The sequence below is a fragment of the Dipodomys merriami genome, unplaced genomic scaffold, assembly GCF_024711535.1.
Source record: "Dipodomys merriami isolate MVZ:Mamm:240054 unplaced genomic scaffold, mDipMer1.0.p SCAF_7, whole genome shotgun sequence".
In the NCBI taxonomy this organism is placed as follows: domain Eukaryota; kingdom Metazoa; phylum Chordata; class Mammalia; order Rodentia; family Heteromyidae; genus Dipodomys; species Dipodomys merriami.
The window spans coordinates 17,041,142-17,058,374 of NW_027206290.1; the positions used below are offsets into that span (position 1 = coordinate 17,041,142).

The 17,233-nt window shown below is 45.2% G+C and overlaps 1 protein-coding gene across 3 annotated transcripts in view; it reads left to right on the top strand.

Annotated features, from left to right (window-relative positions):
- The first annotated feature begins 2,485 nt into the window (after positions 1 to 2,485).
- Lrrc8b (leucine rich repeat containing 8 VRAC subunit B) overlaps positions 2,486 to 17,233 on the top strand; it is a 63,343-nt gene continuing 48,595 nt past the window's right edge. For 2 of the 3 annotated variants that reach the window (XM_070007596.1, XM_070007595.1), the window contains exon 1: positions 2,487 to 2,727. The gene's annotated coding sequence lies outside the window, so the exon portion shown is untranslated. Of the gene's footprint in view, positions 2,728 to 17,233 lie in introns of all 3 variants that reach the window. The other variant, XM_070007598.1, reaches the window with a different exon arrangement.

Here is a 17,233-nt window from a genome sequence, read left to right on the forward strand (position 1 = left end):
CTGTTTGAGGGGCAATCTTGTGCCTTCCACACAAGATACTCCACAGTGAATGTAGTTTTCAACCCTAAGGTGATTGCAAAGGGATTATAGCAGAGAATAGCAAATCAGGGGCCCAGATATAAAGTTGGGGAACTTTTACTTAATTCATTGGGCCAGCAAAAACATCTTAAAGTTTTTTTTCTTTTTTGTCCTGGGGCTTGAACTCTGTGCTTGGGTGCTGTCCCTCAGCTCTTCAGCTCAAGGCTATTGCTCTACCACTTGAGCCACAGTGCCACTTCCGGTTTTGTGAGTGGTTTATTGGAGGTAAGAGTCTCAGAGACTTTCTTGCCCAGACTGGCTTTAAACCAGGATCCAAATCTCTGCCTCCTGAGTAGCTAGGATTACAGGTGTGAGATACCAGCTCCCGGCTTACTTTTTCTTTTCATAATTACTTCCCTCTTTCTCTAAATGGCAGGCAGTTTGAAGATACAACCTAGGTTAGACCAATAGATCTGTGCATAGTGTCACACACTTTTGTGTGTTGCAGTACTGGGGCTTGAACTCAGGGCCTAGGTGCTGTCCTTCAGCTTTTATGCTCAAAGCTGGCACTCTATTGCTTGAGCCACAGCTCCATTTCTGGCTTTTTAGTGGTTAAGAGGAAGAGTCTCATGGATTTTTCTCAGCTGGCTTAGAACCAAGATCCTCTTATCTCAGCTTCTTGAATAGCTAGGATTGCAGGCCTGAACCACCAGCACCCTGTTAATAAATGCCTGTTGTGACCAAATGACTGTTCTTTCAGTTTTTCTTCCAATCCTGAGGAAGAAAACTGCCATCCCAGAATGGAATGGTCAAAAGGAGAGCCAGAGGCGTGAAGATAATTTTCACGCACAATTCAAATGGTAGTTCTCATCTGAACAGTCCCCAGGGCACACAGCTCCGATTCCGTATGGCTTGCTGCTAGTAGATTTTCTTTACTTCCATTTGCACAAACTAATCTGATGCCCTCAAATGTTGTCTTCAAGAGCTTCATTTTATTCCTGTAGGAGTTTCTTTTTTTTTTTTTTTCCTTTCCTTTTTCTTCTCATAGCGGTGCGATACCATAGCAACTAAGGGACATTCATCTTGTCTAACCATTGTGCTAGGCAGGCCAGTCTGGGCAGGGGACTGAGTTCCACAGCGTCAGGGAGAGAGGACGGTAAGGAATGGAGGAAGGTGATAAACACATTAACCCTCTCTCCCAAGGATTCCTGAGTTTGGATTTTTATCTTTGCTTTTTTTTTTTTTGGGTCCGGTCGTGAGGCCTGAACTCTGGGCCTGGGCGCTGTCCCTCAGCTCTTCAGCTCAAGGCTAGTGCTCTACCACTTGAGCCACAGCACCACTTCCGGCTTTTTTCTTTTTACTTATGTGGAGCTGAGGAATCGAATCCAGGGCCTCAGGCATGCAAGGCAAGCACTCTACCACTGAGCCACCAGCCCCATATCTTTGCTTCTTCTGTAGGTTCAAATGTAGGGCCACTTCACGCGGAAGGAGGCCAGCGGGGCTGCCGTAGGGAGAGGCCCCGAGCTGATTGGCAGTGAGCATCCCCGGTTCCCCTCCGCCGCCGTCCCCGGGTCCCCGCTATCAGCACCTCTCAAAGAGCCCGAGCCGGTTGCTCTGGAAGGCCCAGAGTCCAACTTAAGCCGCTTAGTTTGATCCTGAAAGGAAACGCTGGCTCCCAGCCTCCGCCCCGCAACCGCCCGCGGGGCTGCCGGGAAGGAGGGCGAGAGGGGCTCCGGGGCGTGGGAGTCCGGGGCTCCCCGACTCGCGTCCCACAAATAACAAGTTGCTCCGGGAGCACACGTGGGAGAGCGGGCCCGGCACACGGGCTGCGGCGTGGCGTGTCCGGGGGGCACCCCAAGCCCCACCGCCGCGGGGCTCTGCCGTGGAGCCTCCAACCGCGGCTCCCCGGAGGGGAGGCGTGCAGAGCACCATTGCGTCCCCGCGGCTGGGCCAAGGGGCTCGGCGCGGCCACATGGCGCGCACCGCGGCTGCGCTTTGTTCCCGGCGTCGACGCCAAGTCCCCGGCCCCGGCTGCCCCTAGGCCCGGCACACGGGCCTCGGGCGGCTGAAAAATCTAGAGCGGGAGAAGCGCCTCCGAGTATCCGCAGCCTCCCCGTGCTCCTCGGTCACCGTCACTACAGCCACCATCGCCACCGCCGCCCCGCCCGGCCCAGGCCCCGCCCCACAACCAAAGGCTCCGCCCGCCGGATGCGCACCGCCCACTTCACCCATGCCCCACCTCCGGTCCTGCCGCTGGTCAGGAAAGGCCCGCCCCACAAGTGCCGCCCCCCACCCACACGGCCAAGCCACAGCCAATCATAGCACCGAACACGTCCCGCCCACCAGGTTCATCCCTGCCCCCACGACCCAGGCCACGCCCTCGTTACCCATGCCCCACCTCGTCCCACGCCCCCGGCCCCGCCCCAGCCTCTCCGCCTCCAGCCGCGAACTTAAGTCAGCGGTTCGCGCCGCCGCGCGCCCATTGGCCGGCGGAACGCGCCGCGTCACAATGGAGCCGGTGGGCGGTGGGGAGTCGGGCAGAGCTGGGGCTTCCCGCTGAGCCGCCGCTGGTGGCCGCCGGGAAAGTGCCGAGGCCAGTGCGGGGCGGTTGAGGGGCCGGTGCGGGCGCGCCCCCGGCGCGCCCCCGGCGCACGCTGCACGCTGCCGGCGGCGTGGGAGTCCCGTGAGTCCCGGGCTGGAGTCGCCCAGGTAGGTCGGTGCGTGACGCCCCGGCGCGCGGGGGAGGAGCCGAGCCGACCGCGCGGGTGGCGGAGAGCGACCCTGGCGCGGGGGCGCAGCAGGTGGGGCGGGCAGCAGGTGCGGTTACCTGTCCACGCCTCACCTGCGCGCGTGACTGTGGGCCGGTAACCCGGCCAGAGCCGACTGGCGGCTTCGCGGCCGCCTGGACTCCGCGAGAGACGGCGCCGGACCCCGGAGGACCTTCCCGGGCTGCCGGGGTCCTCGGGAGGCGAGGAGTGGGCGATCGCGCCGGGCGGCCCCCTCCGTCCCTTCCCCGCAGCGCCGAAGTCCTCTTCCTCCTGCTGGGGTCTCGCCCCCGGTGAGGGCGCTACCTGGAGGAGGTCCACGGGTTGCTGGACTCCTGCCCTGCCTGCTGCCGGGTGGCAAACATTCGTGCTGTTGGCTCCCCCTTATCCGCCTGCAGTTTGGTGGTGATGTGAGGGAGACGGGTCGGTCGTGCCCATGGACGGAGAGGCTCAGAGTTTCCTTCTCTTGGGCTGCTGAACTGGGCGCAGAGAGGTCAGAAGGAAGGAAGAAGCTCAGCGTTGGCTCCCTCATCTGCGTCCTCAACTGACTTCCCAAAGTCCATAGGTCCCTGCCAGTCTGATGGCGTTCCTGGTGATTAGAAAGACTACTTCAGCACCTCCCCACTCTCCCTCCCCCCCAAAAGGACAAACCTGAATCTAAAAATTTAAATATGTAGACTTGACTGTAGCCACCTTGTCTAAAAACTAAAAATAATAAAACTTCACTGTGAAAGTTGTAAATACGTAGCCAATTTAAATAGACGATTGGTTTAGTGTATTTTAAGGAGAAATTGGGGGCTGGGGTGTAACTCAGTGATAGTGTACAGGTTTAGCACAGCCATGGCCTTAGTTCTCCAGCACCAAAAGTAAGATTACTATTACTATTAATAACAAAATGGCACATACATACACTAGACTGGTGTGTTCTAAATCTAAGTGTAGAATCAAGTATGGGGGAAAAATCAAACTAAGCTATAGTTAACAATGTCAGTACCTTCATGTGCACAGTTGATATATACATCCTGAGAAACAAAAATAATGCCCTGAGCTGTGGCTGCCAAGGTGACTTTCCTTTGCCCCTAGTTTTCCCTTCAGCAGCTCCACTCTTGAAGACAATATGAAAGGACAGTAATCCCCCAGGCGATGGGGCCTGTGTGATTTAAGACTTTAAGCCCTAACGTGTCTGATGCTTGTCTGAACCATGGAGTACTCTTGCTTGGTTCAGGAGTGACATGAGCCAAGCTGCCATTGTGATATTGAGTGAGTCATGTCATCATCTTGTGCTTAGTTGCCAGAAAAATCTTAATCCACATGTGAGAATTAAGTTTACTGTTCTTTAAAACAGCTTGGGGTTTTTCTTCAACTTGAAGGTTTAGAGACCCATGAAACACCCAATGTAACATTTATATTCTGAGAGATTTCTTTGTTTTTTTGGGTCCGGTCATGGGGCCTGAACTCTGGGCCTGGGCGCTGTCCCTCAGCTCTTCAGCTCAAGGCTAGCGCTCTACCACTTGAGCCACAGCGCCACTTCCGGCTTTTTTCTTTTTGCTTATGTGGTGCTGAGGAATTGAACCCAGGACCTCTGGCATGCAAGGCATGCGCTTTACCACTGAGCCAACTTCCTAGCCCCTCTGAGAGATTTCTTTTGGTTAGTTCAGATTTCCTTTTGAGCCTCTTTCCACCCCTGTAAGCATTCCTCATGGCTGCATTAATGTTCAGAATCCTCAGAATGAAAAGACCAACATTAGTTAAAAGGGACCTGAACAAAAAAACTGAAATGGATATCATATAAAGTATTTTGGATTAATCTCTGTAGGTATTTAACTACAGTGACCTGGGCTTTGTCATTTTGATTTGTTTTCCAAAGATGAAGGGAGAAAATATTTTGAAACTTTGTGAATAGCTAGTTTTTTTTTTTTTTGCAGAGCTGAGGACTGAACTCAAAGCCTAGCATGTGGTAGACAAGAGCTCTTCTACTGAGCTAAGTCCTCAACTCTAAGCCGAAGTTTTAACTTGAAAATAAATACTTAAAATTTCTTTTCTCAAGTCTTTAAAAAAATCTGAGTATTACTATATTCAATTGTTTTTATTATCCATACAAAACCGACGACTGATTTTCATTTGTCTCTCAAATTGAATATCCAAATTTGGTTTCTCCTTCCCAGCATCCTCAGCTCTCCACTGATGTTATGAAAAATGAATGTGTTCTGATTGAGGCATGTTAGTCCACACTTGGTGGAAAGGCATTCATGGCTTCTGGGTAACACATCTCCCACTGCTTTTCCCACTCCGAGTACAGTATGTACCAGCAAACAACTTAGGTCTGTGACCACCCAAAAGATAGTTGGACCCCAGTTATGGTGTAGCATTTATTTAGTCTATTGTAAAGTACTTGCTAATTTGTGTCCTGTCCGTTTACATATTTTTGCCTTTTAATTCTATTGCTTACTCTGATTTTTATTTTCCCTTCTATATTTTCTAAACTTGCCTTTATTATGACTTAGTGTTCTCTGATGTGCAAAATAATGCCCTGTTCAGGCAGACATGATAACCTGTTTTTCTTTTTTTTGGGTCATCAAAATTGATCCCCAAATTAGGCCTAAATTCTCTCTCCTAAATTCTTATGGCTGCTGTTTGTTTAGAAATTGAAGAAAGGGTCATAATAAACTCTGTTCTGTAACTTCCTTTTATTTAGGATTCTACTAAATTCCAACACAATTTAAATAATATGTATTCCTTCCCTACTATTGTAAACCAGTAAAGGAAATAAATGAGTTGGCAGGGCTTCAACCTTGACTTTTCTTTTTGTTTGTCTCTTTGACCTTTCTACTGTCTTTGATATGGGTCACATGATTCCCTTAGTCCCTGTCCAGGCTGTGTATTTGAACTTCATCTTCTGCTTCTTTGAATTCAGGGTACTTTGTAATTGTTTCTTCTTGCCTGTTTCCTCCCTTGGCCATTTCCACAACGCTTTCAAGGCCCACCCTTCAACTAAAAGCATCTTTCACAGAAGGTTCCCGTAACCAGTTGTACATTTTTTCTGTTTCTAGCTTCACGCAGGTGGCTGGGATTTTCCTTTGCTCCTTGATGGATACTGAATGCTTTAATGTTCAGTAGCATATTTCTTTGGATTCTTAGGTGTGTAGGGTTGAGAACATTTTCAAGCTTTCCTTTCTCGTCATATCCTCCTCTCCCCCCCCCCCCCAAATCCTTTCAAATTACAAGTAAATTCTTTGGCCTTTTATATAAGAACATGAACTTTGCATACTGATGAGCTTGCATTTGAACTCTGTCAGCACTTTGGATAAACTCCTGGATTAGTTAAGATTAGCTACCAGTTAACCAGGCACAGTGGCTCACACCTTTAATCCTAGCTACTTTCGAAGCAGCCCTGAGGAGGGTCAAGGTTCAAGGCCAGCTTTGAGCAAAAAGTCTAAGAGACCCTCTCTGCCCCATCTCAACCATTGAAAAGCTGCATGTGGTAGCATATACCTATCATTCCAGCTATGTAGGAATAGGGAAATCATGGGCATAAATTTGAGACCCTACTTGAAAAACAATTCAAGAAAGGAAAAAAAAGGTCCAGGAACTTGAGAAGTGGTAGAACACCTGCCTGGAAAGCAAAAGACCCTGTATTCAAACCTCCCGACCTAAAACAAAACCAACCAGTCGCAGACACGGCAGAAAACAAAGGCTTAATCAATATGGTGGTTTCTTTCACAATGAAGAAAAAAAATAGTAGCAACTCAGAGATGATAAATGGTTCATTCTACAGACTGTTTCCACCCACTAGATCTACCGTACCAAAGATGAGGCCGCTACCTCATGGTCCAAAATGAAATTCCAGCTATGGCATCCAAGTTGCCAGTAGCAGAAAGAAAGAAGAGGAAGAAAAAAGCTCCCAGACTCAGGCAATTCTGTAGAAGCTGTCAGACACCTATTACATCTCAGTGCCCTTCAGAATTTAGTGCCTGATCACCTACTGGAATAGAATCTGGAGAATATCCTATGGCCATTTAGTCCCATTCCTGGCTAAAAAGTATGGATAGGAAATAAAGGAAGGGAATGCATTTAGGGTTATCACAATTATTCTAAACCTCTTTCTTTCCTGACTAGTATTGTCTAAAGGGTTTTTAGGATACAGGAACTACCACAAGTTAAAGCAGGTCCCAAAGTATTTGGTGTGAAACAACTCAGTAAATGCTTTATATTCCCCTTCCTTACCTTTTATTCTCTGCTGTCATGGTTGCATTCAGATTCTGTTATCATATTTGGGCATTTGCCCCAGCTGGTAGAACTAGACTTCTGGGTTGTTCCTTGTCATGGGAAGAGACAGGATTCAGCACATCATCATGCAATGTCAGAATTTATTTCTTCCATGGAAAACAGCATAGATTAAACACAGAGCTTGAGATGTCAAATCCACCTGGATAGGAAACTCAGATCTGCACTCCTTGTGCAGTGTAGCCACTCTCTATTTCCTTATCTGTGAGCTCGGGTAGTGAGCAGAAATGGGGACAAAGTGAAAAAAATGTATCTGAAGTGCATAATACTGTGTCTGATAGAGGAAGTGGTTGCTTTTCCCTTTTAATTTGGCCTAACCTGAGCAAACATTTCCTAGGATGAACTTACTCTATTTTGTTTGGTGTGTGTGGTGGTGGTGGTGGTGGGGGGGGGGGCGGATTTGGGCTGCTGTTGCTTAGCTTTTTCTGCTCAAGGCTAGCACTTGAGCCACAGTTCCATTTCTGGCTCTTTTGTTATTAATTGAAGAGTCAGACTTTCCTGCTCTGATTTTTTATTTTTATTTTTTGGTCGTGGGCCTGAACTCTGGTCCTGGGCGCTGTCCCTCAGCTCTTCAGCTTAAGGCTAGTGTTCTACCACTTGAGCCACAATGCCACTTCGGCTTTTTTTCTTTTTGCTTATGTGTTGCTGAGGAATCGAATCCAGGGCCTCATGCATGCAAGGCAAGCGCTCTACCACTGAGCCACCTTCCCAGCCCATACTCTATTTTTAAAAATGCTTTAAAATTGGTCATCTTTGGGCATATCCAAATGAATGTTTTTAACTTAATAAAACATTTTAGTATTATTTAGTAAAACATTTTAGTATTGCCCCCAAATCAGTTTATAACCCAAACAGTAGCAAAGCCATCCCTGTATGTTTTCATTGACACAAGCCTTCACCATGCTCAGCCTTGATTTGAATGATCTTTGGCGATCATTTTCAGAACCTAAACATTACCACCATTGAGTCTATTTCTTTTTTTTTTTTTTTTTGCGTCCGGTCATGGGGCCTGAACTCTGGGCCTGGGCACTGTCCCTCAGCTCTTCAGCTCAAGGCTAGCACTCTACCACTTGAGCCACAGCACCACTTCCGGCTTTTTTCTTTTTTCTTATGTGGTGCTGAGGAATCGAACCCAGGGCCTCATGCATGCAAGGCAAGCACTCTACCACTGAGCCACCTTCCCAGCCCCGAGTCTATTTCTTAGTGCATTTTAGCAGCTATTAAGTATCTTCTGTGTGCCAGGCATAAAGCCACATGCTCAGGATGCAGTGGTGAGCATCTTTGCCCTTGTGGAGGTGGTACCTTATTGAAAGAGACAGATGAATCAATCACTGCAAATGAATGAACGTTGCCACTGAAAGAGGAGCTGTGAGAGCAGGTATGTATGTGGTCAGTTGGTTGAGTGGTGACTTTTCTATAGAACCTTATGGAGGAATGTGGTTAAACATGAGCTCAGATATGAGCTGAGCCAACCCAGAGGAACTGCAGGAGCCTGCATGTATTACTCCAAAGGAGCCATTTCAAAATGTTTACAGCCATCTTTAAAGTAAATGTACGTAACAGAGCATTAGTGTGAAAGGGACTATATAATTCAGGATTAAAGCCTTTTAGAATTTATTTGTACTATTCTGGCAAACTTTAGGATCCTTTTCATGATACATGAAGCAGATGCATCTGAGCAAGGGAGCTATAAAGGTATTTTTAGAGATAGTTGAGGAGTGACCTGTATCACCCTTAGCAAGAAGAATGTGAAGCCAAGGGGAGAAAGTCTTTAAAAAAGGCTGTTTGCTAGCTGGTCACTGGTGGCTCACACTTGTAATTCAAGCTACTCAGGAGGCTGAGATCTGAGGATTATGGTTCAAAACCAGTCCAGGTAAAACAGTATACAAAATGCTTCCAGTTAACTACCAAAGTAGTCAAAATTATCTCCAGTGAGCCACAAAGAAGTCAGAAGTAGAAGTGTGGCTCAAGCTAAGGACAGTGCCCAGGCTTTGAGTACAGTACACAGGCCTCCCTGAGTCCAGCCCTACTGTAGACACCTAAAAAAAATTAAAGAAAAAAGGCTGTTTGTACAGTAGCCCATAGAAAAGGAGCACAGGGTGGGAGGCAGGGGCTGTGTGTTGCAGAGAGCTGGCTGGGTCCCAGTCCTAGGATGGCCTTTCTCAGACCACCAGTGGGCAGCCCCTGTGGCTGTTAGGCTTACACAGGCAGGTCCCCAGCTTCATAGACGAATAAAAACTATTGGCAGAAATGCCATGTGTCCTTTCCCTGTCCAGCTGAGCTGAACTGGGGAGTCCAGTGGGGAGAATGCTGCCTCTGTTATCCCTAGGACAGCCTTGGAGGATGCCCTTTCTCTGTTCTTCGCAGGCCAGTGGAGTGTGACCAGATTTGCCTGGGAGTGAGGAGGGGCGGGTCAGCCCCAGACTGCAGGTTCTGTGTTGATCCGACTGAATCACCTCAAGGTGAACTCTATATAAAGATTTTAAAAGTTCATCTCTCTGAGGCAAAAATCCCCCACAAAATGCATTTGTTCCTGGCCTCAGTGTTGAAATAGGCCGTCTTCAATGGAGCTATGACTTGTCTTCCAAAAGCATTTGTGACTCATCATGCAGTTTCTCAAGAGGTGGTGTTGATGGCCAGGTTTGCAGGTTACCATAAAGGAATTTGTGATGTGCCAGTGATGCCCTAAGGCACTAGATATGTTTCACCTTTCCTCTCTAAGGAGTACCCTGTAACCCCAACTTCTTTTTCTGCATTTGTCCTGGTATTTAAAATTCCTCCATTGGATATGCTCACCCTTGACCTGGCTGGGCTTAGAGAGGGGCATTTTAACCTCCAATCAGTACCTAGCTTCTCCAGAACCAGTCAGGAACATCAAGAAGGTTTTGCATCAGATGTTATTCGTATTGAGGGCTTCTGGGAGGCGATTGGCTCATAAGATTAGAGTCCTCACAAATAGGACCAAGAATCTATATTCCAAATCATGCCAAGGCCCAAAGGAGTTGGCTTACTCCTTCCACGGTTGTGTGAAGACACCTTGAGAAGTCACTGGCCATGACGAAAGGGCCTTTTTCACCAGACACCAAACCGTTCCAGTGCTCAGGCTCCAGAATGTGAACAACATTTGTTATTCAACTACTAGTTGATGGTATTTTACTAAAGTATCCTGAACAGACCACAATGTACGCCTTTTTTTGTTTTGTTTTTTTTTTGTTCCAGTCCTGGAGCTTGAAGTCAGGGCCCGAACGCTGAACTTCTTTGCCCAAAGCTAATGTCCTACCACTTGAGCAACAGCTCTACTTCTTTTTTTTTGGTGGTTAATTGCAGGTAAGAGTCTCATGGACTTTTCTCCCTAGCCTGGCTTAGAACCTCGATCCTCAGATCTCAGCCTTCTGAGTAGTAGCTAGGATCACAGGTGTGAGCCACTGGTGCCTGGCCAATTTTTATTTCTGTAGATTAACCCTACTCCTCCAAGTAGAGGCTGGTGGGGTGGCTTTTTCCTATCTCTTGGCCAGTAGCACAACATAAATAAATTCCGAGTATTCAAATCCCCTGGCAAATAATTAGCCAGCAAGAAGTCAGACTGATGGCAAAAAACAAAACAAAAATAAAAAAAGAGCAAAGAAATAGGCATCTTGAAGTAGGAATTTTTTCTTTTTTACAGCTGAAGCTGTTTCACCTCATGGTTTTAAAGAAGAGAGACAAATATTGCCTCAGAGGTATCTGGATTGCAGAAGGCAGAGGGCTGGAGATGGGAACATCTTTGTCTGTTTCTACAGAATGGGGACTCCCTTAGATGGGAAACATCTTTGTCTGTTTCTACAGAATGGGGACTCCCTTAGATGGGAAACAAGTCATCCCTACCCAGTAATGTCCTCTGGGGATATTTTACATAGCAGCTTTGAAGATAAACTTGTCACTGCCAGAAAAATATTCACCATGGCACCTTATCTTTCCAACCATACTTCCTTAATGGATGCCTTCACTCTTATTACTACATAATAACCAAAAATGTTTAGTAGTCAACCATCCACACAGTGAAATTAGCACATAGTGTGTCCCAAAATAGCTAGTTAGGAGTTTCAGTTTACATCATCCATATTTTGTAGCAAAATACATTTAGCTTTAATTGCAGGAAGACCAGTAAGTCTATCTCCTGTAAACAAACACTATTATTTACTGCAATTTTTGGGGCTACTTCCTGTGTTGCTTTCAGAAAACCAAAGGAAAAAGTAACCTTTTCAGAGACTGCTGCCTGTTAACACACTATCTACTTGATAGAAGAAACTAGGCTCAGTGAAAGGTGAAAGGCCTTTCTCTGCCCTTCCATCCTTGCTTTGGTATTTCTAGCATACTTTTTCATCTGTGTACTTTGTTACTATGGCGATAGGTACCATAGAAATAGAGAACAAAGCATATGTAATAAGCATCTCCAACAATGTCCTAGGATCTAGGTTTTTCAGGTACTTGTTAATGGGATAACTGTATCAGCCTAAGTAGAAGGAACCTGGAGTTAGGGACAGATTTGGCTCCTGTTTTTCCCATTGTTCTGCCCTTTACTGGTCTTGAGTCATGAAGGTTAAAGAAAGACTAGTAGGGGCCTGTGAAGTGGATGCAGTACCATAGCAACAGTGCCCTGCAAAGGGCAAACTTCTGCTAATGCATATTGATTACATGGGAGGGGCCTTTGGGAAAATTTTGCTCCTTGCCAGTAACTAGCCCCATTGCTTCATTTTGTGTGTTTTTTTTTTTGCAGGGGGGGAAGGAGGAGGAGGGTGTGGGCAGTGCAGCAGGGGGGTATTGATGGTCCTGGGGCTTGAACTCAGGGCCTGGGTGCTGTCCCTGAGCTTTTTTGCTCAAGGCTAACTACCACTTGAGCCACAGCTTCACTTCTGGCATTTTTGGTGCTTAATATTCAGAGTTCAGCCTCCTGAGTTGCTAGGATTACAGTCACAAGCCACCAGTGCCCAGCTCTCATTTTAATCTTTTAATAAAGAAGATATACTGGCTTAGAATTTCTCCTTTTCAAGGGATTTAGCTTGTATTAGATTTCCTTTTAATTTAATAAAACAATCCTGACTACTAATAGCTTACAAGATTTTTAAAAAGTTCCTAGACATAGATTTTTTAAAAAGTAAGTCTTCAGTTCATAAATGTTTATTTTGTGTTTTTGAATTATAATGCAATATTGTAAAATGATATTGTAAAAATTGGTGATTCTTATAAAACCCATGAGCTGACACATTATGCATGCATGGCCATTCGTTGATACAGTACATCTCATGTATCACGTTCCTAGTAGGCTCTGAGCTACCCAAAGATGAAAGAAGATACTCCAGTTTCTCAGTTCTGTTTTCTAGACAATTGCTTATTTTTGGGTATAGAGGGCAGGTACAATTCAAAATTATGTAACTGTATTTTAGACTATAAAGTATTGTTCTATAAATCAAATTCTTAGAACTAAAGTGATTGATCTCCCTGCCTGTTGGTTATAGCATGAGGGCCCAAACTTTCTTCCGGCTCTAAAGTCTTGTAGTTCTCTTCCATGTCCAAGACAGCCTTTCCTTCCTCACATGAAGAAAGACTAGTAGTTGGATGTCCATGCAGACTCTTGTCACTGTCAGTCTGAAGGTGAGCTGGGGTCCAGCTCCCCAAGAACAGCCCAGGAGTACCAGGATATTTTGAAGCAGAAGATAATGTCAGATTTGTTTAGAGACTTAACACTGGTAGATGGATGGGGAAGATATGATGGAGGACATATGAAGGAAGGACTGATAGGGCAGTGAGACAGAGCCAAGGAGACAAATAGGAAAGAAATTTGAGAAAGACGTCACAGGATTTAATGTTTCACTTTTATTAGCAGGATCATAAGGTAATTGCTTAAGTCAAACTATACTTGTTGAAGTTTTAACTGTATCTTCTAATTTTTAACCATTTTTCAGAAAGGGAATGGATTAAGTTCTCCTCTAAATTCTCAAATCTCAGGTTACCAGTGAATATATTTTATGTTATCACTACTTAAATATCTTAGCTTTGCTAGATACCAGTGGCTCACACTTGTAATCCTAGTTACTCAGAAGGCTGGTGGTAATCCTAGTTACTCAGAAGGCTGGTAATCCTAGTTACTTAGAAGGCTGAGATTTGAGGATTGCAGTTCAGAGCCAGCCTGGGCAGGAAAGTCCATGAGACTTTTATCTCCAGTTAACCACCCACAAAGCCAAAAGTGGAGCTGTGGCTCAAGTGGTAGAATGCTGGCCTTGAGCAAAAAAAGCTCAGGGACACCACCCAGGCCCCAGGACTGGCATACACACACAAAAGTCATAGTTTAAAATGTGTATGCCTTTTGCCTGGGTGTGGGATGTGATTTGGGAGGACAGCAGTGGATCTGTGGGAAGAATAGAATCCTTTTGCATAGGCCAGGTGTGCTGAAACCAGGTAATCCCAGCATGCAGGGCAGCTCATTGTCCTCCAGGAGACTAGAGCACTGTGGGCCTGCGGGGTAGTTTCCACAGTCTGGGGAGAACAGAGGTTGCATTTGTGAGGGGTTTCATCTTTCTTGGACTGCTATTCTCTGAAACCTCCTGGGCTGTTTTGGTAGTTTCCATTGCGTTTGATACGATCATTAAGTGAAGGTAGAAAGTAGGCCGGGTAGAAGTAATTTCTGTTTCATTAGTGAAGAAGCTGGCTTTCTGATAGGTTGTGCAACTTGGCTAAAGTTAAGGCAGGTGATGGTAGGCGGGATAAGAGTTCAGTCTCTGAGGGTGCCTAGTACCCTTACCCTGCGTGGCTGAAGTTACACACTTGCACATGTTCATTTGATCAGAAAGGATTGACAACACTAAGAATGAAATTTCATTGGTAATTTTTTTAGCAGCCACTCTCTTGATATTGACAAATATATCATTTAAATTAGTGATATGAATTTTTGTCATGTGATATATGGATTTTATCTTCAAAAAGGTTAAAATTCCAGGAGCATTAGAAGCTGGAACATAAACCCAAAGTCATTCTTCTGCACCAGAAATGCTGAGTTCGACAAATACCTTCTGACCCTGAACACATATATATCTTGCTTTTGTGACTTTCTGGTTGTTTTATAGTTTCTTGAATCTGTACACACTTTGAGGAGAAGGCCCAGAGACAGGAGTGTCATCTGCCAGGACATCTTTTGAACTCTGGTGTGATTGTCACTGTGGTCCACCCCTGCTTACTCTGAAGCTCCTATAAGACTCGGGTTGCAGGTTGATTCCTCTGTCTGCCCTTCTTCATGTGGTACACTGAAGACCTGGAAGAATCAAGTAGCATTTATTGAGCCCTGGTCTCTACCACCAGACTAAGCCCCATGAGGCAGGAGTGGCAACTGTCTGGCAATGTCATTGGTGGTATTTACCATTGTTGTATGTCCAAAGTCACTCACCATGGAGTGGCCCCTGTTTACTGTCTGAATGAGTGACTGTTTACATGAGCTCATATTTACTCTTTTGGCCATCTAGCTGAGCTACCATTATTTCCTTACTCAGATCTCTTTGAAGCATGTTCACCTCAATGCTAACTTTACTCTTTACTCCAGTTTACTAGTTTTGCAAGCTTAGATAAATCACAGAACTGTCTCACACTGGGCTTGTTTTTTGTCTTATCAACCTAGGAGGGCTATTAGGGAAATTCCTACCTTATTTGTCTTTTGATGATTTATAATTTGTCAATTCTGTTAACTAGGCTTAAATAGATTTTTCCTCATTATTTTGCTTTGGAGTCACATTAATGCTGAAAAAGTAAGCTTAATAGTTGTCTAACAAGCTAATTAGAAGAAATTATAATTGTCCCAGGAATAGAGCAGAAAAGCCTCTGAAATTCAGTGCTAATCAGCAAATGGAAAAGTTTAAAAAATACATATGTAGGTATGTGTGTCTTATATCACATATATATGTGGTCCTTCACATTTCATGTGCAAGACATAGAGGGTATAACCTTAGAGTACTTTTGTGCTAATTGATCTTTATACTCAACATAAATTGGGCACCAGTGGCTCATGCCTGTAATCCTAGGTACTCAGGATGCTAAGATCTCTGAGGATTATGGTTTGAAGCTAGTCCAAGCAGTAAAGCCAGTGAGACTTTTATCTCCAATTACCACCAAAAGGCTGAAGTAGAGGTGTGGCTCAAGCGGTAGAGTGCTAGTGCTGAATGAAAATGCTAAGGGACATACCCAGGCCCTGAGGTTAAGCCCTGGGACCAGCACAAAAAAAAGCAAAGCAGGGCTGGGAAGGTGGCTCAGTGGTAGAGCCTTGCATGCCAGAGGCCCTGGGTTCGATTTCTCAGCACCACATAAGCAAAAAGAAAAAAGCTGGAAGTGGCGCTGTGCCTCAAGTGGTAGAGTGCTATCCTTGAGCTAAAGAGCTGAGGGACAGTGCCCAGGCCCAGAGTTCAGGCCCCATGACCGGACCCCCCCCCAAAAAAAAAAAAAAAAAAGAAAAAAGAAAAAAAAGCAAAGCAAAAAGTTCTTTCTTTAAAAAGAAGGGTTTTCTTCCTTAGATTTTATTTTGGTGCCTTATTGCTAGTATATTGGGAGTTTGAGATGTTGTTTGTGTATTTTCTGAGATTTTGACCTAATAATCTCATTTGGCAGGCTCTGCAGATGTTGTTTTTATTGACTACTGCTAAGTTATATGAAAGTCCAAAACTGAAAAAACCCTTTCTTCTCTGTTGGCCTAAGATATTCAGAGTTTCACAAAATTTAAGCCTTGTCTTGCCCTTTGTAATTTGTATTTACTTATAAGAAAACATAGAATAACATGAATAATATCCCTGAAATTGAAGCCAGCAGCAGGATTTTGCAGAGCAGCTAATTTTTTTGATAAATCACTTCTGTCCCCTTTTCTACTAGAGCAAGAAGAGTTCTTCATTTCCTGTAATTAAGTGTTTAGTATAATGTAATAGATGTTTGCATTTGTTCATGATTGTGCTTTAGTGAAGCAGGACGCAATGTTGAGAAGACAGAGATTTTGATAGAATGTCCTGAGAGAATTATAACCATCTTATTGGGCTAGTCTACAGTTCTGTTTGAAGAGGAAATCTCACAATGACTTTTATCTTTTAACTTAATTATTTAATATAATGGGAGTTTTCTAACAGAATTGAAAGTATATATATTGCTTACTTTGCAACCCTTAAGGTTTTCTCAGTTTATCTATTATGATTAAAAGTCAATGGTGCTGTGCACGTTGGCACATGTCTGTAACCCAGCACTTGGGAGGCAAAGGCAGAAAGATTGTGTTTTCCCGGCCAATGGCACTGTGTGTGTGTGTCTAACTTAAAAAGGATGGGACAGGGGCTGGGAAGGTGGCTCAGTGGTAGAGCACTTGCCTTGCATGCATGAGGATCTGGGTTCAATTCCCCAGCACCGCATAAGCAAAAAGAAAAAAAGCCGGAAGTGGCGCTTTGGCTCAAGTGGTAGAGCGCTAGCCTTGAGCTGAAGAGCTGAGGGACAGCACCCAGGCACAGAGTTCAGGCCCCATGACTGGACCACAAAAAAAAAAAAAAAAAAAAAAAGGATGGGACAGCAGTCAGGTAGACATCCCAAGGAGAAAGAGTTCACAAGTCTCCACAGGTTCAGTGGAAACTTTGTAGGAGGGTCATGCTGGCAGAGAAGGATCTGGAAAGATGAAGAAGGGAGTATGACTGGAGCAGAGGAAAGGACATGTGCAGTACTGAAATAATCATTGATGAAATGCTCCTGTGGGACTTTGCTTCAAGCGAAATAGACATGGTGTGGCACGAACTAAGTCACTGCTGCTGGAGCCGGGGCAGAGCACATCATGAGGACTCTTGAAACTTAGATGTGTTACAGATTTTTCCCAATTAAAAAAAAATTTTTTTTTTTCTGATACTGGGGTTTGAATTCACTAACCCAGTGCTCTACCTACCACCCAAGCCACACTTACAGCATTTTCTGCCTTTAGTTATTTTTCAGATAGGGTCTCATGCTTTCTGCCCTAACCAGCCTTGGACCAAAGTCCAAGCCTACCTACTATGCCTCTTATGTAGCTGGAATTCGCAGGTGTGAACTACCACATCTGGCTTGTTGGTTGAGATAGCTTCTTTTTGCCTAGGCTGACCTCAGACTATAATCCTAATCCTCCCCACCCACCTGCAGTCAGGATTACTGAT